The 8,184-nt window shown below is 31.6% G+C and overlaps 1 protein-coding gene across 1 annotated transcript in view; it reads left to right on the top strand.

The window, feature by feature from the left end:
* The first annotated feature begins 839 nt into the window (after nucleotides 1-839).
* The window catches only part of LOC6043470 (very long-chain-fatty-acid--CoA ligase bubblegum), a 58,014-nt gene continuing 50,669 nt past the window's right edge, over nucleotides 840-8,184 (top strand). Inside the window, exon 1 of the mRNA XM_038253148.1 lies at nucleotides 840-1,450. The gene's annotated coding sequence lies outside the window, so the exon portion shown is untranslated. The remainder of the gene's footprint in view (nucleotides 1,451-8,184) is intronic.

Below are 8,184 nucleotides of genomic sequence, written 5' to 3'. Positions count from 1 at the left end.
AAAAAAAAAAAAAACGGGTCTAATTATTTTGGCCAAGGAACCCCCAGAAAAATATTGAGCCCGACTTGAGAATTTTTTTTTCGATTTAGGCTCTTTTCAAATAGAATTGCTGAATATATAAATATGATTTTAAACGCAGGAAAATGCATTTTAGGCCATATTTCAATAAAAAATAATAATATTTTAGTAGAATGATTGGAAAAAATTCCTCTCAACTCAACTCTTAACTTATGAGTTTTTTTTAAAAGGTCCTATAAGCTACTGTGTTTCATATGTTTAAAAGGCGTTTAAAAAAACGGTAGAAATGTTTATGTGGTTTTTAATCCACTTTGAATTGTTTGAAATTTTGCGAAAAAATGTTCGGCGTTGTTTTCCCGGGTTGTATTTTCTGTAACTACTCTGAATAACACAAAAATCAATGAATGGCCAAAATTATGAAAATTTTCTATAAAAAAAAAACAAGTTCAAAACCAACAAGCATAAAACATTAAATGTTAAACATTAAACATCAAACCAATTTTCAGTTTTTTATAGAATTTTGAGAAAACCTAGGGTTATTTTATTTCATAATGTTTAGGGATTTTTGTTTTCATTTGAGTATTGTAGTAGATGATTATTTTGTAAATTTCTTTAAAATAAACTCTTTTTTTTTACATGTATTCCAACCTTCGCTACGCTTACCCTTTCCTCCCCACAGCTGTTGCTGTAAAAAAAACCACGCCACGCGTTGGTGACCGTTGGTTGTTGTTGTTGTTGTTGTTGTTGCTAAAGTGGTGTGTTCGCGCAGCAGCAGCAGGCTAAACCGCGCACGGCCAACTCTGTTTGAGAGTCTGTTCTGTTCCTTCAGTTCCTCTCGTCGAGTGTGTGCGATCGTTTGCAAATCTGTCGTCGTCACCGCCTTCGGGTTTGTTCCGGCGATCTGCTGCTGATAACACGCGCCGCCGCGGGGCCTACTTTGTTCGCGGTTTGTTTAGATGCAACTCAATATTGGTTTAGAATAGAACACAGTGTGTGCGCGACTGTTTACTGTGGTTGTGAGAGTTTGTGACAAAATAAGAAAGAGACTCGAAAAGTGTGTGAAGGACTTTGTTGTTGATAAGCGGCTTTTGTTCCGATTTCGCGACATTTTTTTTCGTTTGTTTCTTTGCCAAAAATACTTTAAAAAAGTGTGTTTACCTTCCAATTCAGTGAGAGAGTTCACTTTTCGTGGTTTCGAAGGTCAGGTTTTGCGTTTGTTTGGTGACCCCCTCCGTCAAACTTTGTGCCGCCGGTGAAGTTAGTTTTTAAAGTTCAGTTCAGAGCAGAAAAGAAGGAGTTGTGTGGTGGTGGGAAGAAAACAAAACAGACAGCAGCGGAGACCACGCGAGGTTGTTCGCGTCCAATCAGACACATTCGCATAAAACAGGCGATATAATAATACAAGAGGAAGTTTGGCGCGCGCTCTCCCGAGGTAAGTTCCCTGATTTGAATGTGTGTGAGTGGGATTGTATGTGACCAATTCCTGTTGCCGTGGGATTGGGGGAATTTGTACACGACGAAAAATTTGGTATGGTTTTTGGATTGTTATTTTTTGCCGGATTTTTATTAACATTTTGTCGTTTTAAATCTGTTTTTGCTTAATTATTACCGGGAAAAATATTACTTTTTTCTTAGAGCAACTTAAATCTAGGAATGGCTTTTCTTTTATTTATTGTTTACCTTAATTTTTTTAATATGTTTTTGTTTGTTCCTTTTTTGTAAATCTTGTTTTATTCACTTTTTTATACTGCTGAGACTCGCTGATCCGATGGTTTCAAATCAACCTCGAACAATCGAATTACTTTTCAATACTATTACTGAATCTGGGCTTTTTAATATAAGTTAAGAACATTTTTGGGGTCATATTTGAGCCCAATGATCTATTTTTCAACTGAGTTTATCTCAGTTAAGTGAAAGTTTTTGTTCCTCTCAATATTTTGTCTTTAAAATTTATAAATCAACCCTATCATTTAAAAAAAAATACCTATAAATTACAATAACTTCAAAACACTGAGCTCAAATCCCAAATAAGGCTTGATTAGACATAACTGAAGCTGTATATAGCTTTGAATTTTAGGTGGGATTAAACCCGTAGAAAGATTTTTTTCTAAATTTCAACGTTCATAGGGGGAAAAAAAGATCAAAACAATATTCAAAATACAATGTTTCAGAATTTCTAAATATTCTAAACTTGTAATCCAAAAATTTAAAAATCAAGTTTTTAAATATTTAAAATAAAAAATCAGAAAATTCCAATATTTAAAAAAACTGAATTCAAATTGAATTGAACAATTTAAAAAGTCAAAATTGAAAAAAATAGATTTTAAAATTAAAAAAAAAATCAATATGAGCAACTCTCTACGAAATCGGCCGATTTCGACCATTTTTATTTTTTGTATTTTTTGGTTTGACTTAAACTTTGTGGGGGCCTTCCCTATGACCAAATAACCTATTTTGCGTCATTGGTTCACCCGTACAAGTCTCCATACAATTTTGGCTGCTGTCCATACAAAAATGGTATGTAAATATTCAAACAGCTGTAACTTTTGAGTGAATTTTCTGATCAATTTGGTGTCTTCGGCAAAGTTGTAGGTATTGTTGAGGACTTTTGAGAAAAAAATAGGTACATGGAAAAAAAATTGCAGATTTTTTTATCAACTTTTTTTTTCACTAAAACTCAATTTCCCATAATACGTATTTTTTGATTTTCGAGATTTTTTTACATGTTTTAGGGGACAAAAATCCGCAACTTTTGAGCCATAGAGAAACATGGTCAAAAAATCTGCCGCCGAGTTATGATTTTTTGAAAAAACAGTGATTTTTGGAAAAAATCGAAGTTTTATGCAAAAATAAGTTTGACATTAATTTTTAATACAAAATTGAATTTGCAATCGAAAAGTACTTTACAGATTTTTTGATAAAGGGCTCCGTTTTCAAGATATAGCCACCAAAAGTTTGATTTTAGCGAAATATTTGCAGTTTTTCAATTTTAAAGATAGTGACCATAAGTGACCACCTCTAAAAATATTTTTTTTAGAAGTTCAGAAAATTTGCTATAAAATTGTCTAAGAGCCATTGAAGATAGGACCTCGGGGTGCTGAGATAGAGCCGCTTTAAGAAATAGAAACACGAAAATTGAAGTTTTCTAAATCTCACCAAAACAACCCACCATTTTTTAATGACGATATCTCAGCAAATAATGGTCCGATTATCAATGTTAACACATGAAACATTCGTGAAATTTTCCGATCTTTTCAAAAGAAAATATTTTGAAAATTTTTAAATCAAGACTAACATTTTTAAAGGGCCAAACATTGAATATTACGACCATTTAAAATGCTAGTCTTGATTTAAAAAAATTCGAAATATTTTTTTCGAAAAGATCGGAAAATTTCACGAATTTTTCATGTATTAAAATTGAAAATCGGACCATTATTTGCTGAGATATGGTCATTACAAAATGCTGGGTTGTTTTGGTGAGATTTAGAAAACTTAAATTTTCGTGTTTCCTTTTCTTAAAGCGGCTCTATCTCAGCAACCCGAGGTCCAATCTTCAATGTCTCTTAGATAATTTTATAGCAAATTTTCTGAACTTCTCAAAAAAAAAAAAAAATTTCAGAAACGGTCACTCATGGTCACTATTTTTAAAAATTGAAAAACTGCAAATATTTCGCTAAAATCAAACTTTCGGTGGCTATATCTTGAAAACGGAGCCCTTTATCAAATAATCTGTAAAGTACTTTTCGATTGCAAATTCAATTTTGCATTAAAAAATAATGTCAAGCTTGCTTTTGCATGAAACTTCGATTTTTTCCAAAAATCACTATTTTTTCAAAAATTCATAACTCGGCTGCAGATTTTTGAACCATGTTTCTCTATGGCTCAAAAGTTGCGGATTTTTGTCCCCTAAAACATATCAAAAAATCTCGAAAATCAAAAAATACTTATTTTGGGAAAAAAAAGTTGACAAAAAAATCTGCAATTTTTTTTTCCGTGTACCTATTTTTTTCTCAAAAGCCCTCAACAATACCTACAACCAATCACACAAAATAGTTTATTTGGTCATAGGGAAGGCCCCCACAAAGTTTGAGCCAAATCAAAAAATACAAATAAAATCCATTTCCGGTTTTGGTAGAGAATTGCTCATATTCTAAAATGTGTAGCTTAAAAAATCTTAAATTCAAAACTCCTAAAATTGAGGAATTAAAATATTTTAAATAACTGAACTCAAATTGACAAACAAATCTTAATTTAAGTTCCAGGAAATCTGATTATTCTGGAGCATTTAAGGAGTCATATTTTAAGTTACAGAAATTTTGAGAAGAAAATAATAAATATTTCGTGTTTCAATTTTTCTGAGTCACTCTTTGGCGAGTATCAGTCAGTACTGTATTTAAATTTTCAAACCTATGGATTCCCTAAAGGTTTTCAAATTTATAAATTTTTAGATTTTTGGTATTTGTTTATATTATTGAAATTTTATTTAGTCTTCATATCTGAATTTCTAAATGTTTTAATTGCTATTTTGGATTTCTTTTTTTGGTCAAAATTATTGTTTTGGCTATTATTCTAAATAAGATTTTGCCTTCTGAGAATCGGCATCATGAGGCTATTCTGGAGTTTAAAATGTTTTAAAAATACAATTTTATTAAAATGTTCATCTTTTTTGCGTTCCTTCCAACGGATCTCTTAAACATAAAACGAGTTTAATTTTTGTTCTCAAATGTTTTCTTTTTTATTTCATAAAAAAATATATGAAACTCTCTTGTATGTTTGTCGCGAAATTATTTTTCCTGATTTGACGCGGATTTGGTGCGGATTATTTTCGACTTCTCCGTAACAAACCTGTCACTGTCGATTGCGTTTTGAGACTTTAGCTCAAATTATGCTTTTTTTAACGTTCCTTAAAACAAATTTAAAAATCATTAATAAAATTTGCCATTTTTTTGCTGGGTAGCACACATTGTAGCCAACAACTTCGCCGAAGACACCAAATCGATCAGCATCAGATTTCTATGCATACTTACGGCAATTTTTTATGATCAGCAGTATTCCGAATTTGTGGGATGTCTGTACTTGGTTTGCCTTCTAAGCTAAAAAATGATTATCTTGTATTTTTTTTGTGGATGAAAATATTACATTAGATTCCTACTTGAGATACAGATTATCTAATAACCCTTGATTTTTTTAAATCTTCAAATCGTATAAAAAGAAGGGGTAAGGTGTATTAAACTTAATTATTCTCGTAAAAATTTACTCTCGATTTCGATATCTGTAAATCATCTATTCTTCAAATTTTCATTTCATTGAAAAAGATAGATTAATCTCTTCTCTTTTCAATATCCTCAAATCTTTAAAGTATTATTTTGTCCCTCTACTCTCTCCGAGGTCGACAAGCCAAAATTTCAACATTTTAATGAAAAATTTGCTGGAAAATGCATAAACTCGTTTGTCTGGTTTGCAACAATTAGTTTGTAAAAATGTAGGATTGGTCGAAAAAATATTTTAGCGAAAAAATATCATTTTTGCGGTTGAGGAAAAATACTCATTTGAAATAACATTTGCAATACATGCACATACAAAAAAGTGATCAACATAATTCTTATTGGGTCTGTTCTGTTATGAAGATTTCAGTTTTCACATTAAAAACAGAATATCTCCAAGTTACGGTGACCCTACTTTTCAAAAGTGACGGTTAATCGTAACCCCGTCCCGTTCGAGATTGGCTTTGCTGGGGTCTTAAGCATTTAACTTCGTTTTTGCCAGTTTCTATTTTTCTTTGGGGTCGCGTTTTACTCCCGTTCGTCGTTGTGGTAGGCACACATTTTTATTTTACGAGAAGGGCAATGAACGCCACGTTGGACATTTTTAGCATACAACTAGCGAAACGCGTCAATTGTATTAGTGCTTGTGGCCCTAATTTGGAGATCTGCTGATGAATGGCGCGATGCTGAGTCGTGTATACGGTGGTGTTGATGTTGCTCTAAATTCCTGCTCTCGTGGACCCTTTTCCGGAGGAGGTTTTTTTTTTTATTGAGCGAAGCTAATTTGAATACAAGAAATAGTGAAAAAATATCTTTTCATAATTGTGTTGTTTATCAGTTGAAATGTTCAAAAGCTTCATCATTTTTTTTGCTGATTTTGAAAAATCCTAGAAAGTAAGGTAAACATAAAAGTAAAGAGGCAAACTACTAAGCATGTTTTAAATAAATACCGAAGAGACACGTTTCGGGCGAAAAACGCAGGCGCTTCTATTTTAAAAACAGATGATGAGAAACGATCGTACGATTTTTGTTTTGTTCCTCACCCTCTTGCTTGTACTTCTATTCTGGCGTGTTTTTTACTTTTTTTGCATAAAATTCGCACACTCACAACTCAAAAAAAGTTTTGTTTTGTCCCCATGTCGTTGACGTTGTCGTCGTCGTTAGCCGGTTGGTTTAGCACTTCTCTCTTTCTCCGGTTGGGTGGATTTTACACATGAAGCCAAATCAATGAGATGGTTAAGGGTGAGGGGTGGTATTATTGGCATGACTTAGATTTTTCTGTAGTTTTTAATATAAAAAAAACTAGTTTCCAATTAAGAATTTATCCCATTTTATGTTCCAAATATTAAATTTTTAAAATATTTAACAATATATGAAAAATTACTCTTCATGTTTGTTTACTTTTGTCCAAAATAACATAAATGTTCGAAAGGTTTTTTTTTCAACTTAATACTAAGTATTTTCTTGTCAGCTGTTAGTTATTGCCCAGCAAAACAAGCATGAGTTTGCAGGTAGAAAAAATGTAGATGCTGAGAATTGCGATTTGCTGGCTTTAAAAGTATTTAAAATTCTTTATCTCGTAAAAAGTGTTTAACATGTTATTATTATTATTTATCAAGTCTGCGTGTGTCTAAAAGTGTTTCCAGGTTTGAAAAAAAAGATAAAAATCTTTAAAAATACTTGTTCTTTTTTTTTTCAATAAACAAATCTACAAAACAGTGTTCAAAAAATGACAACTTTTTTTTCAAATTTCAACAATTATGTCCATTCATAACTATCTCCGAAAATATGTTTTTTTTCGAAAAGGTCCAGGAAATCCGATTTTGCTTAAAATTGAGTTATCCTGAGTGTAACTTTTTATAAAAATGGACTTTGACTTTGCAAAGCTCGTAGACCCAACTTAATTTTTACATATCGACTCAGAATCGAAAACTGAAAAAACATCTGGTTGGCTGTGTGTTACCAAATTTGTCATTCAATTTTCTGGTTGATGACCTTCCAAACGAATCTGAAAAATTGAAGATCTGGCAACGCTACCTCAAGTTATGACCACTTAAGTGATATTTATGTACAATTTTCAATTCGGATTTTACTTACCACTACCAGTGCGTCATTCTCTGCCTCACACGAAATCGGAAAAAAGTTACCCCGACCCCACTTCGATTTGCATAAAACTTTGTTCTATGGGTTAAATTTGGTCTCTGATCACGAATGCGAGGTCCTTGTCCCAATATTTTTTTTTAAACAAATAATTAATGAAAAATGGCTGAATTTTATTTTTTTTTGTATTTTTTCGATGAAGGATAGGTTTTTTTCGGAATTTTGAGTGCAGGCGAAATTAAGAAATATTTTTGTCGAGGGAAGATTTTTTTGAATTATTTATTTTTTAATTTAAATTAAAAAATATCATACACACAGAGTTTTCTAATTGTTTCGGAAAAAATTCTAACCAATATCTTAAAATTTATGTAATCAAAAATTAATTGGAAATTTTTCAAAAATTTTATTAAAAATACATCAAAACACTGAAAATTTACCTTTCAGTGGTTTTGAAGTATTAATCAAAATAAAAAAAAATAACCATTTTATGTTTTTTGTTCGTTTTTTTCGAAAAAAAAAACAGCTGGGCAATTCTCTACCAAAACCGGAAATGGATTGTATGTTTATTTGGTTCAAATTTTGTGGGGGCCTTCCCTATGGCCAAAAAAGCCATTTTGTGTAATTGGTTCTCTCATACAAGTCTCCATATAATTTTGGCAGCTGTCCATACAAAAATGGTTCGCAAATATTCGAAAATCTGTAACTTTGAAAGGAATTTTCTGAACCAAGACTAAAATTTCAAAAAGGCCAAACAATCAATATAGAGCAATTCCAACTAAAATCAGGAATTTTCCTGGTACTT

The sequence above is a fragment of the Culex quinquefasciatus genome, chromosome 2 (assembly GCF_015732765.1).
Source record: "Culex quinquefasciatus strain JHB chromosome 2, VPISU_Cqui_1.0_pri_paternal, whole genome shotgun sequence".
Classification (NCBI taxonomy): Eukaryota; Metazoa; Arthropoda; class Insecta; order Diptera; family Culicidae; genus Culex; species Culex quinquefasciatus.
Note: the sequence above shows the minus strand (reverse complement) of the source record. Positions and strands in the feature narration are given on the sequence as shown.